The sequence below is a fragment of the Alosa sapidissima genome, chromosome 15 (genome assembly GCF_018492685.1).
Source record: "Alosa sapidissima isolate fAloSap1 chromosome 15, fAloSap1.pri, whole genome shotgun sequence".
NCBI classification, from domain to species: Eukaryota; Metazoa; Chordata; class Actinopteri; order Clupeiformes; family Clupeidae; genus Alosa; species Alosa sapidissima.
In genome coordinates, this window is record NC_055971.1 from 13,625,254 (window position 1) to 13,635,832 (window position 10,579).

Here is a 10,579-nt window from a genome sequence, read left to right on the forward strand (position 1 = left end):
GATAGTGTATTTTTTTTAATTAAAGTAAATTCCACCATTTTACAAAGCATTAAGGTTTTTTTTAAATAAATAAACATAACAAATAACACTTTTTCACTTTTTATAAATAGAACCTCATTTACTGTTCAATTCCTGCAGCAGTGCTTTCACTTCAAAGCATGTTTCATATATGGTAATCAAATTGACTTGCTCAATTAGTGCATAATATATGAAATAAAAGCTGGCGCCTCAGCCTCAATTTGTGTGCACACGGCCCTGCCCTCAATCAATATGTGATTAATTATGGGGATTGACAGGGCATTTACCTATACTAATTAAGAACAATTGTCACGCCCTGTCAAGAAGGCCCTGAAGAAATGGGATTCAGGGGCCATTCACATGGAGACGCTTTTTGGTGTAAACGCACGTGTTTTGGATCATTTTGGCCGATCGTCCAATTGAATCCAAACGCACTGCCTGAAGATGCACTTTTTTGAAACCTGGTCCCAGGGTGAAAAAATTTGAAAATGCCGCCCTTGCGTGTTCGTTTGGACGGCGAAGCCGCTTACTTTGCGTATTGATGATGTCATCACCACACCTCTGCTGCCCTCGACTTGACACTCATTATAGTATTGCCTAACAATACTAGTTTTCATACATGACATTACCTACGATTACACTCAGTAGGCTAAACATTACAACTGTTGCTTATCATGACTTGGTGAACAGTGTTTTTCCTATGTGTTTTCCCGATGCGTTCTAGCTACTGTCAGTGACTGACGCAAGAAATGAAATGAATGAATGAGAGTTGAAATTAATTTGTGCGTAGTGCCAATGTCATTAAGTTCTTTTACATGTCTTACAACATAGATAAGTATAAGTATATATACTCTTTTGATCCCGTGAGGGAAATAAATGCATTCATAGTCTAGTGAAGTCAGATGAGCTTACAAGTCACTTAGAAATCATGTTAAGCCTACAGTAGATGAACACTAAATGTGAATGCACGATTTGATGCAGGCAAAAAGTATTGACTGTTAGTAACAAAGGTAAATTGTATTATAATACAATTATAAATTGCATTATAATATAACTTGGGTATACCTATAGGCCTACTAGCGTTTAGTAGCCTACATGCGATGATAGACAATAACAAATGTGAATCGCGGACTATAACCAAAGAAAGGAAAGGAGATTATTTGCACCTGCGTTCACTAAATAAAGGACTGGACTGCACCCTTCACAAACCATAAAAATGAAATTGATTAGTTTTACAGTTGAAAACTGAATTGTACTCAGGATTGTTTTACTCACGTGTCTGCTTTGGAGAATGCATAGACTGTATAAAATAGAGAATTCTATATTCTATGAAATAGTGAATCGTGAAGCATCTGCACCGCCACGGCGACATCTACTTGCCTGGCATATGCACTACAGCGCTTTCTGTCAATTTCACTTCTTCGTGTGGATGTGACTTTTTTTGTTTTCGGAGTTGTTGAAGATGTGATAGCAGTTAGAACAAATATACCCTATGGTTTTGTGTAGACGTGGCCTCAGCATGATAAGAATGAAATTGCAAACGATTCTGATGTTTACGAACACCTTTGTGAATCTGCTTAAGAGTTTTCGTGAGATCTTCTTAAGAACAAAGTTAAAAACAATTCTTAGGAAGATATTGGTGAATGAGGCCCATTGTTCGTAATGCCACGCCAGCTTATCAAAGGACCTAAAGATCAGCACAGAAGCAATTGTCATGAGTCATTTGTTGGACATCTTTGTCACAGACATGAATATAGTTTCTGACAGCTCCTTCAGAGCAGTGAGCTAAGAACAAAGCTGACTGACAAACAATGTTCTGTCCCAGAGCAATGCTCCAAGTGATGACAGTTTTGTTGAAAAATCACATCAGCAATGTTCTAAGTGCATGTCATAGTGTAGATGCACACATTTTAGTCACTCTATGGAAATACTAACATCGGCAAAAAAAAAAAGCCAGGTTCCAGGTGTTTATCAGAAAGGAAAAAAAAACTTCAAGAAGATGCCAGATGTGTGCAGAATGATGAGGTGTTATTTTATCTTGCCCCTCACCTGCCCCCCCCCCCCTCCCCCACACACACCCACAAACACCCACAAACACACAGTGAACATCTTGCATTGTAAGACTTGAGTGAAGCTGCCTATGAGAGAGAGGGGGAGAGAGAAAGAGAGGAGATGGAGAAAGAAAGAAAAAAAGAGAAGTTAATGCTCACTATTGATCTTCCTGAATTGTCATTGCTTAATGTTTCATGAGCTTAGTGAGACAAATCCTTCTGGAGCAGCCCAATCTCTTTGCTTCTGCACCTTGGGTCCCAGCTATCAATTCCCCCCATTGTTTGTGGAGCTCCGATAAGGAAAAGCTGAGCTTCAATCTGACAATTACACTGATTTTTCAGTGCACTGCAATGGGCAGTGCAGTGCCATATCTTTTCTTCTTCCTCATCTGTTGTGGCAGGAATTGGCTTTCCTTGGACCCATTCTTAACTGTCTACCTATTTAATGTAGAAGGTTCTTCAGTGCATGTGTGGAGTCAAGAATGGTCTTTTATTCAGCTAGCAATTTCCTATTTTGGATGTTATTTCAGAAACTATACAATGTCTGTTTGATTAGTTTCACTTCAATGTCTCCATTATTACTGATATACAGTAGGTGCAGTTGGTATATCATGGAGACATGACATCAACAGAACATGTCTTAAACCAGTGTCTTAAACATATTGTATAATATATTTCAAAAAGTATATTCTTCCACTGACATCTTTTTAAAACAATCTACCTTTTCATTTCATTAAATACTCTCAAACCCACCTTGTGAGTGAACTACAAAATATCAGTAACTTTGTATAGCACATTTCATAAGCTGAGATGTGTAATGAAAACTGAAAAGTGAATGCCCAGCCATGTTATTTATCGATTTATAAAATCTGAACAGATTTGAATGTATTTTGACTGAAATTTCGATACTACATACATAGTCTCAAATACTTCTCACTAAACAGACTCGAGCTCTCGCTAAATTATTTGTTTCAAGAGGCACAATGTAATTGTAAGGGTCCTGTCGTGTTTTGTTTTCCCTGTTTAGTGTTTTCCTTCATGTCTGCTCCTCTTGTTTACTTCCTGTGTCCTGTTCCATGTGTTTCTTTTGCCATGTGTTTCTGTTCCCTGTGCCCGTGTCTCCGCCCCTCACCTGATCCGCGTTAGTCTGTTAATTATGGTTTCCACCATGTTTTGTTTTACCTTGTTCATTGTCCACCTGTGCCCTGTTACCCCTGTGTATTTAAACCCTCTGTCTCGGTTGGTTATTAGTCATTGTGTTGCACACGGTTGATTCAGTTAGTAATAAAGATTCCTGTGATTCTGGCCTGGCCTTGCCTTGCCTTGCCTGTGCCCTGCCCTGCCCTGCCCTGCCCTGCCCTGCCCTGCCCTGCCCTGCCCTGCCCTGCCCTGGGTTCAAGCTCTCCCTGTGGAACCGTGACCGAATAACCGACCAACAAACATGGAAGAAGGCAAGTTTTTTTTTTTTTTTTTTTTTTAATTCTGACTTGCCACTGCACCTAATGCCCTGGGAGGATGAAGAGGGTGGAAGAGGATGGACCAGGTCCCTCTCCAGTCCCAGCTCCCCAACGCCCTGGGCCTGCAGTTCTTCCAGTAGCTCCAGCTCCAGTCCCTATTCCGGCTCCAGCCCTGATTCCGGCTCCAGCTCGCTCTCCAGCCCCGAGTGAGGCTCCTGTGCCTGGTCCTGATCCTGCTCTGACTCCGGCCCCGAGTCAGACTCCTACACCGGCTCAAGCTCCAGTCCCGACTCCGGGTCTGTTCCATTAAGACTCCTTGTGAGACTAGTTGAACAAAGGCATGGGCTTGGCATTGACATTGACTTGCATACCGGTATTTATATTGATGTATTGCCAATTTCTGGTAAAGCTTTAATTTAGGTCCTGCTTTCTGTTCTCTGCGTGTCCTGTATCTTCTCTGATTTGCTGGTTTGAATGAACAAATTGTGGTTTGAATGAAATATCTTAGCAATATTTTACCCATGTTCTACTTGTTTAATCCAAGTGTCTTTTGGAACATCAGCAAATGGCTAAAATGTTTTCAAAAATGTTGGATTTCTCAGAAGACTTGTTCTTTAATGGATATTATGCTAATGGTATATTATAATTTGTTGCAGCAGTGTTCCTTCCTAACAATGCTAAAAACTTAAATGGAGAGCAAGTGTGGTTGGGAATTTGCAAAATAAAGGAAAGCATAATTGTCAGTAAATGTGTGCCAAAAGTTCTCACTGGACATCTAAATGGCAACACAGCATGACTTATTTCTGCATATCGCAACATGACCAGACCTTCTCTAATTGGCCTGATAACAAATAGCAGTTCTTTAGTTCGTTAACACCATCTTGTTTTGACTAATAGCATTCCAAGAACATGCTCAATAGGAAACACAAGATGGCCTCAGCTCAGATGGATGTTGAGAAAAGCACATATTTGACCAATTAAACAGAGCCTATACAAATGAATGATCAAGTGATCCACTTTATATTTGCGACATCACTGTTCCAAAACTGGCTCTGCCGGAAGGAGCAGAGTAAATATTTCGCCTGGATGTTTCCACCCACAACAAATGGTCGTTCAAAACACAGAATACACAATGTATTCAGGGTGTGCTCTCTGAAGATACTACTTCAAAATTTTGTTATGTGGGTGCTTCTATGCTTCCTTTTTGGGTCAGGGTGTGATGTGTCTGTGTGATTGTGTGTCTCTGTCTGTCTGGTGGGGTGGGTTTGAAGGGGAGAAGAAGCAATTTTGAGTCATGCTAACCTTAGGTCCTACTGTTCGTCTTTTCAGGTTCATAGTGAAATGATTTAAAAGGGAACTTGGCAGGATTTCCCCCTCTGCTGGAGAAATTGTGCATTATGCTATTTCAAACTGTGGGAAAAGGTAACGATAAAGCACATGGATTTGTTTACAAGATGGCGAACGGTTAGCATAAGTTTGGCAGAACTACGTGGATGTTACAAGGTAAGAAACACGATTTAAAACAAGTTTCTTGTTTCTTACCTCTCTTTCCGGGACGGTAGTCTCAATGTTGCAAGGTTGGTTTTCCGCCTGGGGACGCTAGGCGCAGTGGGGAAAGTCACCATTTTCACCGGAACAGGTCATTTAACCATTCAAATGATTTCTAAATGGGTTTATTACGTTGAAATAGTTGCCAAGTTCCCCTTTAACTAAACAAACACGATTGTTCTTAAATAACCATGATGTGCATTATGTCAAACAGATTTGGAATCAAATCTGAGAACTTACAGGGAATGTGACCTTTTCTAAATGGCATCTGACAGAGATCTTGCCTAAGACAACCGATTCTCAAGACGCCATCTGCAGTAAACACTAACATTATACAGCTAATTTAGAGACGTTATCTATATGATAATAAGCGGTCATCCATCGTGTCATCAGCATAATAACTTATCAACTCATAACACCCAAATGGGCCTGTGGAAGTCATTCTAGCTGCATATTCAGAGGAGAGAAGTTGCTACTCTGGCTTGAACTTTCATTTCAGTGCTTTTGATCATGCATTTCCATTCCCCTAAAACTCAAAATGAATACTGGAGAGAGAAGAGAAGGCCAGACAAAATCTGTAGCGGTTGCTCATTTAGCATGCAGTGCGTACAACGATGACGTGCTCAATGTATGTCCTGTGCTTGATGCGGACACTGTGGGAGGCAGAGGCAGAGGTGAACGCATGAGAGGCCAGCCATTGGTGACTCATACGCTTTCTCTCTCTCTCTCTCTTTCTGTCTCTTTGTCTCTCTCTTACCTGGACTGAACTTTCAGCCCATCTTGTTCAATAATGGCGTAAGCAAACAAAGAAGGGTCTGACTCATGACAATGTTTCATGAGGCAGACCATGCTTAATGACCAACAAGCTGTCACCTTGGCTAAACAACATTTTGGAGGGAGATTTTTTTTTTTTTGGCCTGGAGAGCTTTAGCTAATTCCTGTCAGAAAGCATGCCTTGTAACATCAAAAGAACTTTTTTTTCACATCATGTTGGCAGCCTTGCAAACATGCAGCGTTGTGAAGCGCAAATCCAGATCTCTCTCCAAGGATTGTATATTTCAAGTTTTCTTTCTCTCTCTTCCTCTAGTTTTCTCTTTCCATCCCCACATTCTATCTTTTTCTTTTTTTCCTCCCCCAAATTCATGATGGAATAATGAATGCAAGATCTGAAATCCCCTCAACCTTACTGTGTGATTTGAATCGAAAGATACTGATGGAATGAATATTAATGCAAAATGGGTCGATTTGCTCTGAATATGTCATCGGAGTATTAGAGGAACTGCACTGAAGGAGGGAGAGTCCACCGCCTGACTTCTTAATGCATTCATATTCTGAGCCTTGATAGGAGATGGATCTTTGTTTGGAGACCATCTTGGAAGAAGTTGTGTGGAAGTTAGCCAGTATGCGTGAGCCATAATATTTGAGACTCTTCTGTATGCTTAATTTCACTGGCGAGGGGTGAGGGGTTAGTCTGGGTAATAGAGATTGGGGCAATAAGAGAAGCCACTCGCCTTATAAATGCTAAAATCCAGCGGTATTCACTATGAATAATCCTCCCTTTGATGTAATATGCTCTTGAACTCTGATTCTGAAGTCACATTACAGGAGTCTAAAGATGAAAAACACCCCCCCCCCCTCCAATAAAAAAGAAAGAAAGAAAGAAAGAAAAAAAAATAGCAGACGTTGTTGATAATAATTAATGTGGATATTAATTCATGCAGAAAATACATTGCTTTGTTTTATACATTTTCAATTGGGCCCACTGCCAAGTGGCTCCGCAAGCAGCCGGGACCAATGAAATATTCATGTGGCTTGTTTTAACCCCGGCAACAAAACATCTCTACAGAGGATGGATCTGACCTTTATTGGTGGGTTTCTCAGTGCCCTCTGGGCTCAGCGGTGAATGGGCCTTCTGAGTCTACTCGAAGAGTGGGGATCATGCAACTTGAGGAGCGGTTCAGTGGTTTGTATTGGAGGATTTTGGGTTGTTTTTTGTTTTTTTTTTTGCAGACAAACTGTCCATTTCAGTGGCAGGGTAAAAAAGCGTCAGTAGCGTTGCCAAAAAAGCCTCGCATAGAAATGGCAGATATTAGAAATGGCCCCGGCTGAAAAAAAAATCTATGCTAACATGAAAGGAGGAGTTTTTGGAAGGCGCCTCTCGAGAAACCTTTTCCACCCTTTTAAGAGGGATGGGCTAATTATGTTGCATTCACTTCACACCGACTGTAATTTTCTCCTGTGTGCCATTTTGAGTTTGTAGAATACCATTGAGCCACTGAGCATTTGGCCAGCAGTGTCCCCCTCAACATGTCTTCCAGGGACAACAGCCACTATGGAGCAGGAGGATGTAAATGAGGAGAAGAACCCAACAGAGCCGCCAGTGAAGTGCCAAACACTGACATTTTAACTGCACATGCAAAAAAAAGCGCAACTCTTGACTTTGACTTCATGGGCTTTACCACAGAGTGAAAAAGAGTTCACTATACTTCACTACACCCCCACACCCCTCGTCACGCCTTCCGAGTGAAGGATCCGCCACAATGCCACAGACAGATCTGACCTTCGGGATAATTAGCCTAATAAAAGCTTTAGATATGCTGTCAATATGATTAGCCTAATGTGTGGAGGCAGTCTTGTCGCCGAATGTTGCTAGTGTCCGTCTGGCTTAAAGCGTGCTGCCCTGACGTCTCTCTGGGTCTCTGCACCCTGGGTTCACACCTGTCATCGACGCAGAGGTACGGGCGAGCCATGCAGGGGACCGCAGCTGTGGCGCTGCTCCACCATGCTGACCCTTTCTGTTCTTGATCTTCTTTTATCTGCTCTGTTCATTTTCTCCTCTTCTCCCTTTTCCACTCGCATCAAGCCCCAGACACCCCCCCCCCCTTTTCTCCTCTTGCAGAAAGAATGAGTTCGATCTGATGCTCTCTCTTATTTGCCAAGTCAAAGCAAAACAAACAAGTCTCTTTCTCTTTCCTCTCTCTCTTGTTCTCAAGGACATTGCATATTAGCAGTTTCTCTTCCTGAGACTGTACACAGTCTATCTGTTTTCTGTCAGCATGTGAAATTGATGAGAGGTTAATGAGTTAAGTCAGCATTTCTTGACTAAATAGCTCAGACTGGTAACAGTGTGATCAGGCTCCGTGACTGCATTTCCAGCATCGCAATGGTGCAAAAAGTGCATGAGACAGACTCATCAGGATTAAAAATATGGAGAAATAAAAGAAAAGAAAAAGAATAAAGAAAATTCCAGCACAGCCCCAGAAAGGGGATTTGTCAGCTGAGAGGGATCTGAGGATTTATAACGACAGACTTGAAAGCAAAATCAAAGAGTACCTCGCAATGTTTTCACATTTGAGCAGAACATTTCACCAAGGGCTCTTGCAAAAAAAACTTCTTTTAAACTCTTTAGCACAGAGTGTCATGAAAATATTTGTGTGCTTCACTGCACAAGTATCACTACTCTCTCTCCCTCTCTCTCTGTCTCTGCTCCCATTCAACCTTTATTTCTCACCTCTCCCATGAGAAAGCACTCAACCTCTATCTGACCTCCGCAGACTAGAGGCGGCAGCCTGAGAAAAAAAGAGTGCTGGCCCCTTTTTTCCTTCCCTTACTTTATTTTTTCTTCTTGTTAGCCGATTGGCTAACAAGGGGACTAGGAAGGGTGCAAATGACCCTGAAATAACGGGGAGAGATACTGTAGGCCAAAAACTGACAAGGTAAGGCCTACCTGACAAACTTTTGATGAAATACTGTGAGAATGGGAGGGGGTGGGGGGGGGTGAGTGGTTGGAAAAAAACGTCCAACTCTTTGGCTCTTTTATTTCCGAGGTCCTGTTGCTTTGCTATTCCCTGCCTCATTAGCTTTGATGGGTCCCCCTGCTGTCCGGATAACTGATTGGCGAGGAGGTTTGTGGGGCATCATGATAAAGGAGCCAGACGGCCTGAGACGGAGCGACGCCCGCTGTACCCAGCCAAACGTGGGGCACAGAAGATGACACGTCAATGCCCATCATGTCAATGTATATGCAACTTCCTCTCTGCACTGATGATTTGAATCAACTTTTTAACGGTTCACATCAGCGCTGGAGAGAGACTGATGTGGAGTCACGGGGAGTCCAGGTGTTTGATGAAAAGAGTTGTCCCTTTCCTGAGGCAACAACAACAACAACAACACACACACACACATACACACAAACTCTCTCAACCTTCCTTTGTCTCTTTCCCTTCTACACGCACAGACTGAATGGATGAATTCGTAAAAGCATTAGACCCAGCAGGAGTCTGCCCTGGCAATGATTTTATCGGTGCCCATGCTCTGCATGTAGTTTTTCCATGCTGCGCTCGGAGTGGAGAAATCAACAGCGAGTGGAAACAGGTGAGGGCCTCCCTCAGAGCAGGGGGGAGAGAGAGAGAGAGAGATAGACAGATAGAGAGATGGAGAGAAACAGAGAGGAAGAGGGACAAAGAAAATATATGACAGGGATATGGAAAAAAGAGAGAAAGTGTTAGAGAGAATTCATCAATGACTTCACAAATACGTGTTAGATGGGATTTTATGGAGAATCTGTTGCTTGGGGAGAGGGGGTTATTAGCAGTCTCATGTGAAAGATTGTTTATCAAAGAGATTGTGTAACATCTCCTATTTCTCTCTCTGTACTAGCAGCAATGAGAGGACAAAGTGGTGCAGTCAGAGTGATAACAAGGCAGGGACTACTGTAAAATTGAAGAGGAGCAGATAAAAGCTTTATAAACCAAGCCTCCAGGTTCACTCTCCCATCCACTTTCAGTACAGCAGGCCAAGGTCTCAAACACCTCTGGACGGAGAGCAGAGAATACTGGAATGGTCAACTGTGGTGTTTGTGTTGTGAGAAAACCAAATAAAAATGTGTGCAATACTCGGCCTTGTTATATGAGCTTTACCCCCCCCCCCCCCCAGATTTCCTCCCTTCAATGTAATAATAATGGATATTATATATCCAATGTAAAAGACATCATTGTAGGTTTATGCAAGCTCAGCTCTCTCACCAGCTGGTCTCATTTGGCATTTCCACTACAGTGACTTGCACATAACTCCCACTCACTTAAAACAGTTTTCCTTTGCGAACCACTCCAATCAGTTTAATTATTCAATAAATGGCTCTTCTGAGAGCATTTGTGAGGGTATTCTACTGGATCCTTCCTGATTTTCTTTCTGTTTTTATCAAGAGGCAGGTCATCTGTGACTCCCTTTGCCTGGGGATCAATTTAACTCACACATATAAACACACACACACACAGCCATAACACTGTCTTGGGATAAATTTGCATTAAGTAACATAAATATATGGCCACTGACTCATGCACACACTGCAGAGAAAAAACAATATAGGCCTACACCAGATGTCCATTATGGAACACAGTACCCAAAGATTAGTTTAGTCTCAAGAACTTCAGTAAATAAGAATGTTTACTTCTAGATCTAGGAGCACTCTAGCACAGTTTGTCACTGTTTCCTTGCACAGATCAA